Source organism: Lactuca virosa, chromosome 3, assembly GCF_052849685.1.
Source record: "Lactuca virosa cultivar CGN04683 chromosome 3, Lactuca_virosa_CGN04683_v6, whole genome shotgun sequence".
Taxonomy (NCBI): Eukaryota; Viridiplantae; Streptophyta; class Magnoliopsida; order Asterales; family Asteraceae; genus Lactuca; species Lactuca virosa.
This window is the reverse complement of record NC_136428.1, coordinates 358752353-358764735: the sequence shown is the minus strand read 5'-3', so window position 1 is coordinate 358764735 and position 12383 is coordinate 358752353.

Sequence of the window (12383 nt, the reverse complement as noted above, 5' to 3'; positions counted from 1 at the left end):
TCTCTCCATGTATCTCAAATTTCTCCCAAATCTCTCCATGTATCTCAAATTTCTCCCAAATCTCTCCATGTATCTCAAATCTCTCCCAAATCTCTCCATGTATCTTAAATCTCTCTCAAATCTCCCTATGTAGTTTTTCCTTAGTCAAAATTAGCTCAAACCGGAAGGAGAAAACTCGAAAGAACAAGCCCATTCCGGAATACACTATTCATTTTCGGAACCTCTCTTCTTGGTCCGGAACCCTTTTAGTCCAGAATACCTTCCAAGGAACCAGGAAGATTCGCATCTCGGAACCGCTCCCTACTTCGGATCTTCTAATGGACTTTGGAAGAAGCCTCTCATCCGGACTACCTCATTTCGGAGCCTTCAGGTTTGTTTCGGAACCTCGCATACCCGGAAGAACTCGCCTCGCGCCTGAAGGACCAACCACCGAGCAGTTTCGCACCGGACTCCTTCGCACTTCGGAAGAAACACCCCGGAAATTAGGAACTAACTTCGGAACTCACCAAGTGACTCCTGAATTCACTATATGACTCCAGAATTCACCCTTTGGCTCCGGATTTCGACCTATTTCGGACCATTTCATCATTTTGAGGTATTTTGACATCGGGAATTCCCTCAAACTCGTATTTTTCATAACTTAGACCCCTTAAACCCCCATTTTAAGCCAAATTTGATCATTTAAAATAATATTTAAAGATTTCAAAAGATATTATTTTAAACAATGAGATGTTAACAAGACAAATGCCTTTGACTTTATGATGCAACATTTCAACCATTTCCAAGGTGGTCACGGATAAACATGTAATATCCTCCAGGTAACCAAGCACATCTTATCACTCCCTTATCCTCTTTGAGCATAAACCCATTCTCCATTCCCACCAGAAACTCATATTCACATTCTGTAAACCCCAAAGTGTGCTCTCCAAGTGTAATCAAGCTTCAATCTGATTTCTTCAAAGTATCCCCTAGATTGTTGTAAGCATCTCTTATTTGGCTAGTGATTCTTCACGTTATTCTGTTAGTATCATCATATTTACACATAAAAATATGTGTTAATATTCGTAGGACATCCTCAAGTACAAAGAGTTTATCAAACTCTTCAAGGGTTAGAACTTGGAAACTCCTCATCATCTAGCCAAATCACCCACCAAATCAAACCAAGGTGAGCTTCATACCCCTACTTTTTCGAGATTTATATTGTTTTTGGGGGAGGATACAATTCAAAGGTCGAGTGAAATCATCAACTATTTACTTGTCCATATTTTACATGTTGTGATATATGTGTTTAAAACTCATGAAACTCCTTGTAGAAGCCCGAAATTCGAGATTTTTGTTAAGTCCCAAAAACTTAAACTATATTTCACAAACTATTGTTGATTTGAAGTAAAAACTAGTATTTATATGAATTATCATTCATAAAGTCTTACGCCAAAAGTCACAAGGATTGTTCAAGGAAATTGTTGAAACAAAATATTGGAACTAATATTTTGAAGATATTAAGTTACGAAAATATTAATATATTGGGCTATTTTTCGTCCATATATATATATATATATATATATATATATATATATATATATATATATATATATATAATTTTTGGAACATGAAATGGATTTGAAGAATCATTGAACATCTAAATTTCTAAAGGACCAAAAACGGAATTTTTGGATAGACAAGGGCCTTTTTAAATGTTTCATAAATATAAATCCATAATGAACAATTTATAAGAATTGGGCCATTCTCAACGATGCACCTAGTTTTGAATTACTCATGACACCTTTAATTAATATTGGGGCATTTTTTATAATTGTAATTCGAAGTGGATTAATTGCAATAAACGAAAACAATAGATCTAGTCAACGACTACAAGTATCATTGTTTATTTAATAAATAATGGATCTCAACGATTTGCTCAAAAAGTTGTTAGTATTCTAGTCACACGAATCTCAAAAGTACCTAAATATAAAAATATTAGTGTACGTCTAAAGTCATGTAAGGAGTTATAGCCAGAGTCTCCTGGAGGGAGAGCGGGAATTTGTGTATAGATCTATACGGGGTTGACACCCCGCACCTTCGCTGTTCGCTACAGCTAGACCGGCCAGTCTAGGGTGACAAATGTCTTTAAGCAAAACGTGGGCGCCTGAGAAACGCCAAAACAGGTCTCTGTCATATTAGTATGGTTATAACGACTCAGTAGAATATGTTATTGTATCTGGAAATTTATGTAAGGAAAACCTCATAAATAAATTTTGGCACGTTGTGTTGACTGCCCTACGCATGTTAGTGATGGTTCGCATTTGTTGTGTTGACTGCCCTTTTTCATTGCGCGGAATGTCCACAATCGCTATGTTGATTTCTTTCACCTAACAAGTATTAGAGACTTAATACTGCTATTTTACAAATCAGGAAAGATGGGATTTCCTGGGGAAAACGTTTGTATACGATTTTGAAAACGATAAACTAACACACACATATGCAAGTATACACAATTGGAAACAGAACTTACGAATATTTTATAGCAGAAAATATAGGATTTTCTGGAGTAAACGATTTTATACGATTTCGATAACGATAAACTAGAACGCACACTCAATTATACCCGATAAGAAAAACAAGATTTACAACTACATTCATTTTAAAAATAGGGGATTTTCTGGAAACTGTTGTTTATTACTACTCAAAAGAACTATTATCGAACACAGCTCGCCTTTACAAATTATACTACTTTTCAAAAATCACTCCTTATAAGGATGAACAAAAAGTAACGACATGCACACATATATCCATAAATTTTCAAAGCAAGACTTCAAACGATTTCGTAGAAAATATCGAATTTTCTGAAAGTACAATGAGAACGATTCTAAACAAGTGTAAAACTATTTTATACAAAAATTCTTATGAACTCACCAACTTTTTGTTGACACTTTTCAAAACAACTTGTATTCTCAGGGATCTAGTAAGCAGGTAAAAAGGGACACAGATGCAGGACTATTTTGCTGTAGTTTGGAATTTTTCTGCTTATGTCTCTTTTGTGTAATTTGAAGGAAAAATACAATATGTAAACAATGTAAGTTTGTTATCTCAATGTATGACGTTTGGATTGCTCTGTTTCATTTATATTCAATTGTTATGATACTGCACAATGAAGTCACCCACCTCCGGACGTTTCCGCTGTCTTGTCCGGGGACATATTGGTATCAGAGCATTGTTTATAGTGAACTAGTATATCTAGCCATAGAAGATATACAACTATAAATACAACGGGACTACAACACTCTGACTAAGAGTATGCTTTAAAGATATGAGTATTTTATAAAAGTATACATACTTACTAGTACAGTATCATAACGAGAAGAAACGGAAAGTAAGAGCATTGTTTATAGTGAACTAGTATATCTAGCCATAGAAGATATACAACTATAAATACAACGGGACTACAACACTCTGACTAAGAGTATGCTTTAAAGATATGAGTATTTTATAAAAGTATACATACTTACTAGTACAGTATCATAACGAGAAGAAACGGAAAGTAACTACAGGTTGAAGACTACAGTCAAACCTGGGCAGTTATGTAATCATATCTGGGATAAATATATCCTGATCAACTATATTTATTTGAGATATGACCAACATGTGCTTGGGAGTGATGGTGGTGTTGCAACTAACCTAAAACCTACCAACTATGCGTACAAGAGAACATTAGAATCGAACATCAAGTTTAAAATACTATAGGAGTATTTTAGGATACTATAAACCCCTCCCACACCTAAACCTTCCCCGTATATCTAGTATGTCGTCTAGTGGTTGCTCTCACGGTAGAGGTGGGCGTAATCGGAAACCCAGCTTAGAGGAGGTGTTGAAACGACTACATGCACTAGAGCAACAGGTGTTTATGAACCGAGAACCTACTGAGGTGTTTGTTGAAGAAGTGAATAATGAAGATCTATGGAATAACATCAGTTTTGAGGAGCATGCTGTATTCCAAACAAATTTTGATCAACCGGTTAGTTACACGCTACATTTTTTTATAATTTATTAACATATTTGAAAATTTGTGTTCATATTTTATAGTTGAAAATGTAGGTTGTAGAAGATGAAAGGATGAATAAAAATAATACAAATGAAAATGTTTTTGGTGATATTGAAGACGACAAGGTTATTATATATATTACAGTTACGATTTTAATAATTAAATTTTAAGGTGTCTTTCGTTAATAACTATAATTTGTTAATTTTAATGTAGGAGTTGGAGGAGAGGAATGGGAATGCGGGTTGTAGTAGGAACAAATTTGATGGTGATGTGTTTGATGTAAATGATTATAATGAAGCTAAAGAGGTTGTTATACTTACATTTATTTTATTTTTTTTAGTAGATTGATACATTTTTTTAATTAGAGATTATTGCTTATTAATTTAGGTGTCGGAGGAAGATGAAATAATAATTACGGGAAATGTAAATTATTATGATGCTTATGGTTTTGATGGCAAAGAAGTTACACCCGATAGACCGAGGGCTCGAAATCCATTAAAGTATTTGTGCCCTCCTTACACCGAGGTATTCTTTTAATTTAAAAGCTTATATCCTAATAATAGAATATTATTTTTATGTGAATTATTTGAAAGATAGAGATTTAAACATTTGAATATTGTTTTAGTTGCACACAACACCGAAGCAAAAAAGAAGACCAAAAAAGAAGGTTGATATCAAATCAACAAGCCTCGTTCCTCCTCCAGCATTTGCTGTTGTTCACGACATCTCCGTGTTGCGCCTGCAACCTTATGTAGCAGGCGGTGAGGTTGTGATCCAGAATTATTTATTTCATTCATATGAGGTGCAACATCGTTTGTTTAATTTGGTGTTAGATAGAGATTTTTGGAGCGCCTTGTTTAGGCATACACACGACGGATGGTTTGAGGCAGCGGTAAAATAATTTTTAATTTATTATTTTAAAAGTATTTTGTTTTTTAGTTAATAAAAAAAGTATCATTATTTTGTGCAACATATCACCATTTGGTATAGACTATTGATGGAGAGACGTTTTGATAGCGATCGGCATACAATAATGCCTCCTAATTTTTTTGTTTGCCAAGTTCTGGAGGAAGGGTACGATTGGAGGGCGTTTATGGCTGGTATTGCTACATACCCCAACTTCATGGTTGCTTGGTGGGATGTCGATACGGTAAACTGAATTTTATTTTTTGAAATTTTTTTCGTTATTGTCGTTATGTTTTTGTATTCTGATATGTAAACATAAATTTTTTTATATCCTTATACAGGTCCTATTGCCGATTCATTCATCCCCTAATCATTGGTTATTTGGGGAACTACGATTGGCGTTAATGGAAGTCCATATTTATGACAGTCTCGGTAGAGGGGCTTATGAAAAAGTCAACTCTGATGGAACCTTTACCAAATTTGAAGCTCGGGTGGCAGATTATTTAGACAAGATTGACTATTGGGCCCGGAGGAACATCCCAAGGATTCCATTGAATATGCAATTCATTTTCGAAACAAATGTTCCCCAACAAAGTAGTCATTTGGGAGATTGCGGTGTTTTTGTTTGTATGTTTATGGAACAATTATTTCCAGGCCAACCAATACGTGAACTTATTGACCCAAGGAACGCAGCTTTAGAGTTTCGCCAACGGATGGCAAAAATTTATTGGGGGTCGAGTCTTGGTCCTATGTAGTTGGATTATATATTTGTATATGTAATTGAATGTTGGATTTAATGACCTAGTAATAACTTTAATACTTACAACATAAGAATGACACCACCATTTGTTTTAACGTTACAAGTACACTGCTGTAAACATAACAACAAATACAACAATTTATTAACGTAACAACTTCAAAACTATCAAAACAATATTAAAAAAGCTTACAACTTGTAAACAATAATTTCCAAAAACAGCACCTAACTACAAACCAAGGCTATCTTTAACTTCTTATTTTCTGATTGAAAGTGCTTATTATAGTTAGCTACTTTAGCTATTACCATAGATGATTGGTCCTTCTCTTCATCAACCCAACTGATAAACCCGCATTTTGGTCCATGTAAATTTAAACATTGACAATAAGAATTGTTGCCATATAATGATGAGGGTGTAAATATGAATGAAGTTAAGAATATGACACCATATATGGGCAAGCGTACAATAATCTTCCTGGGTTTTTAGCTGTACCTGAAATCCTAATGATACGTTCACCTCCGCAATTATAGTATGCCATTCCCCTTATTTATTCTATCAAATATCAATTACTTTCATAGATAAATTTCATGGAGTGACTTTACACCCATTTATAGAAGAAATTTTATTACAGACAAGTATGTTTGACTATGAAATGAACTGGTTTGACTATGAATTCAGAAAGTTGAACTTTGAACTGCATACAAGTACATTGTCTTGTCTTGTGGGTTAGTGATGTTTGACTATGAAATGAACTGGTTTGACTATGAATTTAAAAAGTTGAACTGTGAAGTATGAACTGTAGAGAAACACCAATTTGTATATAATTATAATTGTATTCCTGTGATGATTGTAAAACACTTTCATTGCTTGTGAAAATGAGTACTTACACCGAAAGAAGCTTTTCTCAGCTACCAATATTCTCGCATAATCTTCAAAGAACAAATCCTGATACCTTCACAGCCATCAAGAAAACGGATACCAACTGCTTTCAATTCTGTTTTGTGACTTTAGGTTGCGTGGTATAACATCTTTGTTTTATTGAGTTAATTAATATTTCTTGGTAATGTATCTCGTTTACTCTTTACTTATCACTAATATTTGTTTTTTTATGCAGATCTGTACCTTCCTTAGGTGCATGATACCGTTAATATATGTGGCTATTTACCCCTTCTTGGCAACTATCTGACAACAATATACTTCGCAATGGCTTTGGATGGAAACCATGAACCCCTACTCTTAGCAATTGGTTTGGGAACCTTAGAGTGTGAAGAATCATGGAGATGGTTCATGATGAAGTTAAAAGAGTGTTTAGGTGAGGATACAGAGGTTGGTTTCATAAGAAACCTATGTGATAAAAAAGACTTTGCTGTTCAGAGTGTCTACCCAGATTCGTATCATGGATATTGTCCTAAAGATATAGCTCGCAAAAATACGAGATTCTGTCAGACATAATGATATGGAAGTCGAAACATTGTTTTGGAAGTCATGTAATGAATATAGTGTTCATGATTTTTACTTGTGTCTGGAAAGGTTGCAAAGTGCATGTAGGAAACCACCTTTCTGCACCTTGCTTAGGAGTCCAATTTTTTGGCTTGACGATATAGCAATTTCAAAATGGACACGAGCATTTTTCCCAAAAGTACGTTACAATGTTAAATCGATTGATGTCCCTGAAATGTTGCAAATTATATCCACGTCCACACGTGAGTTTCCTATAACAACGATAATTGAGTTAATCAATACGTCGATACAATCAAAGTATGTTGAACGGGCTGAAGTGGCGGGTAAGGGAGATTGTTATATCTAGTTTTTTCTTGTATTATTATTTTAAAATTAACAAATTTTGCAGGGAGGTTGTGTGGTGGGGTGACCCCTTATTTTGAGAATAAGGTTAAAAAACGTGTCAACAAGTCTTGTAATTGGGTGGCAAGACGTTTGTATGGGGATACATTTGAAGTCGATGATAATTTTGCCACCAACAAAGTACAATTTGAATGTAGGGTATGTATTTGTGGGAAATGGAAAAAAAGCGGTATACCATGTGGCCACGCTATAACATCTCTAAGAAACCGTACGTCTGAAGCGATTCACGAAATGGTTGATTATAAGTTCACTGCTTTCGTGTATCGAGTTGCATTTGGATCGGAGTTGGTGAATTTGTATACCATCACATGTGCACTGGGAAATACCAAATGAAAGGGTGGTCCTGTTACCTCCTTAAAAGAAGTAGTTATTCATGTACCCCGTTTGCATTTTATGTCCTATTATGTATTAGTTAATTTATGTACGACGTTGCATTTTATGTCATGTTATGTACTAGTTATGGGTTAATGTTTTAATGAATTGATTATGGACCTGTTATCTTAATTCATTTTTAATTGCGATTGAGGAAACAACATATATTAAAAGTAAGGGAGATTTATTAACTACTCACAAAACACACGTACAACAACAAGCAACTTAACTAATGAAAAACAATTAACTTAACCAACATGCATATTAAAAGTGAGGGACATTCTTTGAAAGATTCCAAGCATCTCCGTGGGTAAACTCTCTACCTTCATATTCGAAACGGTATAGTTCCAAATCCACCTGTATGAGAATGTCTTCATCCATATTCGTATGTTCATTATCCAGCTCGTTATAAATACGTTGAAAGTGCTTGACCTTTATTTTCAAGTCCAGAAAATTCGCTTTGACATCTCTTCTTCTTCGATATTGAGTACGCCCCATTTGATGGTGAAACAAATGAGAGACACGAGACCAAAATGATCCAGTACAAACTTCTGGCGGACCCGGTGGAAAATCCTCATCTATAGTTACAATCCAAGCTTGAACCAAAGCGACCTCCTCTTCGTTGCTCCATCTATGTGGTATAGGTGAGTCCATAGTTGCAAGGGATAAGTAATGCGATACAATTAAAATGGATATGAACAACTATTTATAGCGACTCCTTATTTTCCCGGTGCAATAGCTTGTCAACTCAAGTAGCAGTGTATTGTGTTGTCATTCGATGCAATGACTTGTCAACTCGAACAGTGATCTGTTGTGTTCTCAGTTAGTACACTGCTTTCTTCAGTTAGGTTGGACTATGAATTGCAGAAAAATTAGAAGATTGGACTGCGATATTGTGTATAAAGTACTATAAATTGACCTTAAGTTAAAAAAACAGTTTACTAAACGATGTTACACTTATTCATATAATATTTTTGAAATTTTACTCTCTCTGTTTCACTAAAAATGAGTTTTATACCATGGAGCAATGACGAGTTCTTGGTTCTTACACGTGCATATATTCATGTGTACGAGATCAGCAAGTTGAACGATCCTATGTTTTGGACTCGTTTAACCAATATCTTCAACGCTGAAAACCGAATGACTACAACAAACGATCGTGACGAACTGGACATCTTAGCAAGATGGTATGAAATGAAAACTGAAGTTCTATTATTCAACGATCTTTATACCAAAATTGACGACACCCGTTTAAATGCTACTGAGGAGGTCATCTTGGAAGCTGCTAAGGAGGAATACAAGTCATTAAGTGACGGGCTGGAATTCCAGTTTGAAGCCCCCTGGAATATTTTGAAATATATCCCGTTTATTTAATATCTATTTCAATTTATTAGGTGAGTACTAGGTTATTTTCATGTATTACGTATGTATTGGATGCACCTCCTATGTTTGATTTTAATTAATAAATGCTCACTGCATTAGTTTTCATGATACATTACAATACATTATTAACAACAATTCCATGAACCATTACAAACATTACTAAAAACAACGAACTAAACTTAAACTATTAAACTAACAACCATTACATGAAACATTAAACTTATAACATTACTACAAACAAAGCATTAAAATAAAAAACAAGTCCATGGGTTATTTTTAACGGAAAATAGAGCGGTCTACATGAAATACTGATTATTTTTAACAACCTTCCAAACATCCTCATATTCGAAGTCTCTGCCTTCACGCTCATAGATGTAAAAATCTGTAACAGCTTCCAAGAACTCTTCTTCGTCCCGACAACAAAGTTTGGTACTTTTCGCATAATTACACGCTCGATTGAACTATGTGACTTCTTCCTTTACATCCATCCATTTACTAAAAACATCTGATTGTTGTCGTTGTTGTCTTTCTCCCGTCTCATGGTTGAACAAAGTTGTTATGCGGGGCCATTCATCACCTACTAGGCAATGCGGGGGAGTAAGTAACAGTACACCCTCCTTAACACTTAGCCAGCATTGTGTTAGAACCAACACCTCGTTTGTCGTCCATGGTCGTTCAGAATTGGAACCAGGTACTTCATTCGAAGAAGTTGCTGCATTCGACGACATTTCTAAATATGGGAGTTGCTTTCGTTTAGGTGATATGGGTGTTTGGTTTGTAGATCTTAAACATCTATTTATATTAATAAATACAGGACTATGAATTACAACTTTGACTACGAAATGGTTGCATTTGGACTATGATTTGCAGGTTACTGCAGTGACTTATCATGTCAAACAGTCATTTATGTCTTGTCACTTCAGAGTTTGACTACGATTTGCAGTTTACTACAGTGACTTGTCATTAATGTGTAGTTATTTCAAAGTTGGACTATGAATTACAACTCTGACTGCGAAATGGTTGCATTTGGACTAGTATGTATAAATACCACTTATAGTACCAGTTTATTATAATCTTGACTTTATTATGAGTTCCTCACAAAAATTCGAAGTTTGATCATGCAACAAAGTAGATTGTTACTACTGTGATTCAGTCGACCCTTTTTTTACACCCTCTTCCGCCGGGCCATATATGTCAGATGAAAATTTTGAAGAACTAAAGAAGGCTGAAGAACAACCAGAATAGGAAAAAGAGTCATCCCGACTTCTCACTCAATGTGGTAATGATATTGCATCGGAATGCAAATAAGCTCAAGAATGGATAGACCTCAATAAAAACAAAATCAAAGAGCATGAAGAATGGATAAAAAAGACTAAGAAGGCAATCAAAACGACTGAAAAATGGCTTGCTGAGAAGGACGAGCAGTTGATACACATTAGGGTGCAAAAGGATCGTTTGGAAGATAAAATGAGAATTAGAGATGACTATATAACAATAGAGAAAGAGAAGTACCCATTGCAGTTCCCTGAGTTTAAAAATTAGTTACAAAAATGTTGTAATATTATCATGATACACCTTAGGGTGCAAAAGGATCGTTTGTTGTTTTTTTTAAATAACATCTTGTAATTGTTATAATATGCAAACTAAATATTATAATATAAAAGCTTCATTAATTGTTATAATCTGCAAATTAAACTAAAATATGAAAGCATAGCAATGTCTTGTAAGATTTAATACAAAAATTACAATACATAATAAGCTAACAACTTTTCATTTCAAGGTTGTTTTATATCAAAATCAGCGTCATAGGTTTGTGATCAACTCGTTGAACCACCAATGTTAAATACCATTTCTACAGTAGAAATTGTCGTGCGACGTGCTCCACTACTGGACGCCCTTCCAGTACAATTGTTTCTCGTGTGTCCTAGTTGACCACATATAGAACACTCATTTCTAGTTGGACCCTCGCCTTGGGATGGAATGTTGTCTGTGTTTCTTGGCCTACCTGGATGACGTTTATCCATTATAAGTGGCTTAACAATCATCAAATCAGTGTGGATATCCCATTCGGATGGCTTTCGCAAAGGGTTTATTGATTCCTCATACGTTTTCCTCAGTGTTTCGGTAAAGTAAGCATTTAATGCATACCTCGAGCAGTCTTGGTAATTGTTCATTGTTAAACATCTTATGACATGACCACAAGGTATCCCATCAAGTTGCCAATGCCTACATGTACATGTCATATGTTGGAAATCAACAATCACGTTTTGTGCCCCCTTTTTGACCTCGCATTTCGTATTTGAGATCATGCGAACATCCCACTTACTAAAAGTTTTTTTGTTTTCTTTTACAATATCATCGGCCCAAGGGGTGAGTGTTGTTTACAATATCATCGGCCCAAGAAGTTAAGATCAATAACATTTAATAAAACATTAATATTAAAAATTAACTTAATACCTGCAAAGTTACGTCTTTGAAACCACCACTGTTGCATTGTTACACGAAAAAAATCGATCAACATAAGTATCGGCACCTTACGTGCGTGTCTAGATAATGCATTTATAGACTCCGCACTGTTGGACGACATAAGATTGTCTCGGTTCCCTCTAAAATGTGCCCTAGACCAAGTTTCTGGATTTATACTTTTTAAGTACTCCCATACTGGTTCTTTTGTCTTTTTCATAACATCCATGGTAGCGTCAAAAACATCAATTGTGTACGCCCTACAACCCTCCCAAAAAATTCCTTTACCTGTGTTACTCTTCCCGAATCTAGATACTATGTTGAAATACAAATGAACACCACATATTCCGTGATGAGCGTGAGGAAAAATGTTGGCAACGGATGTTGCTATAGATGGAGACCTATCAGATATAATTGTAAGCTCCTGCATATTGCCTATGCAATCACGTAGTTTTTGAATAAACCATGTCCAAGAATCTGTACACTCATTTTTGCATATACCATATGCAACCGGTAATATTTGGTTCTGTCCGTCCTTAGTAACTGCAAGTAACATGGTACCTTTGAACTCGCCCTTTAGGTGGGCTCCATCTACTATA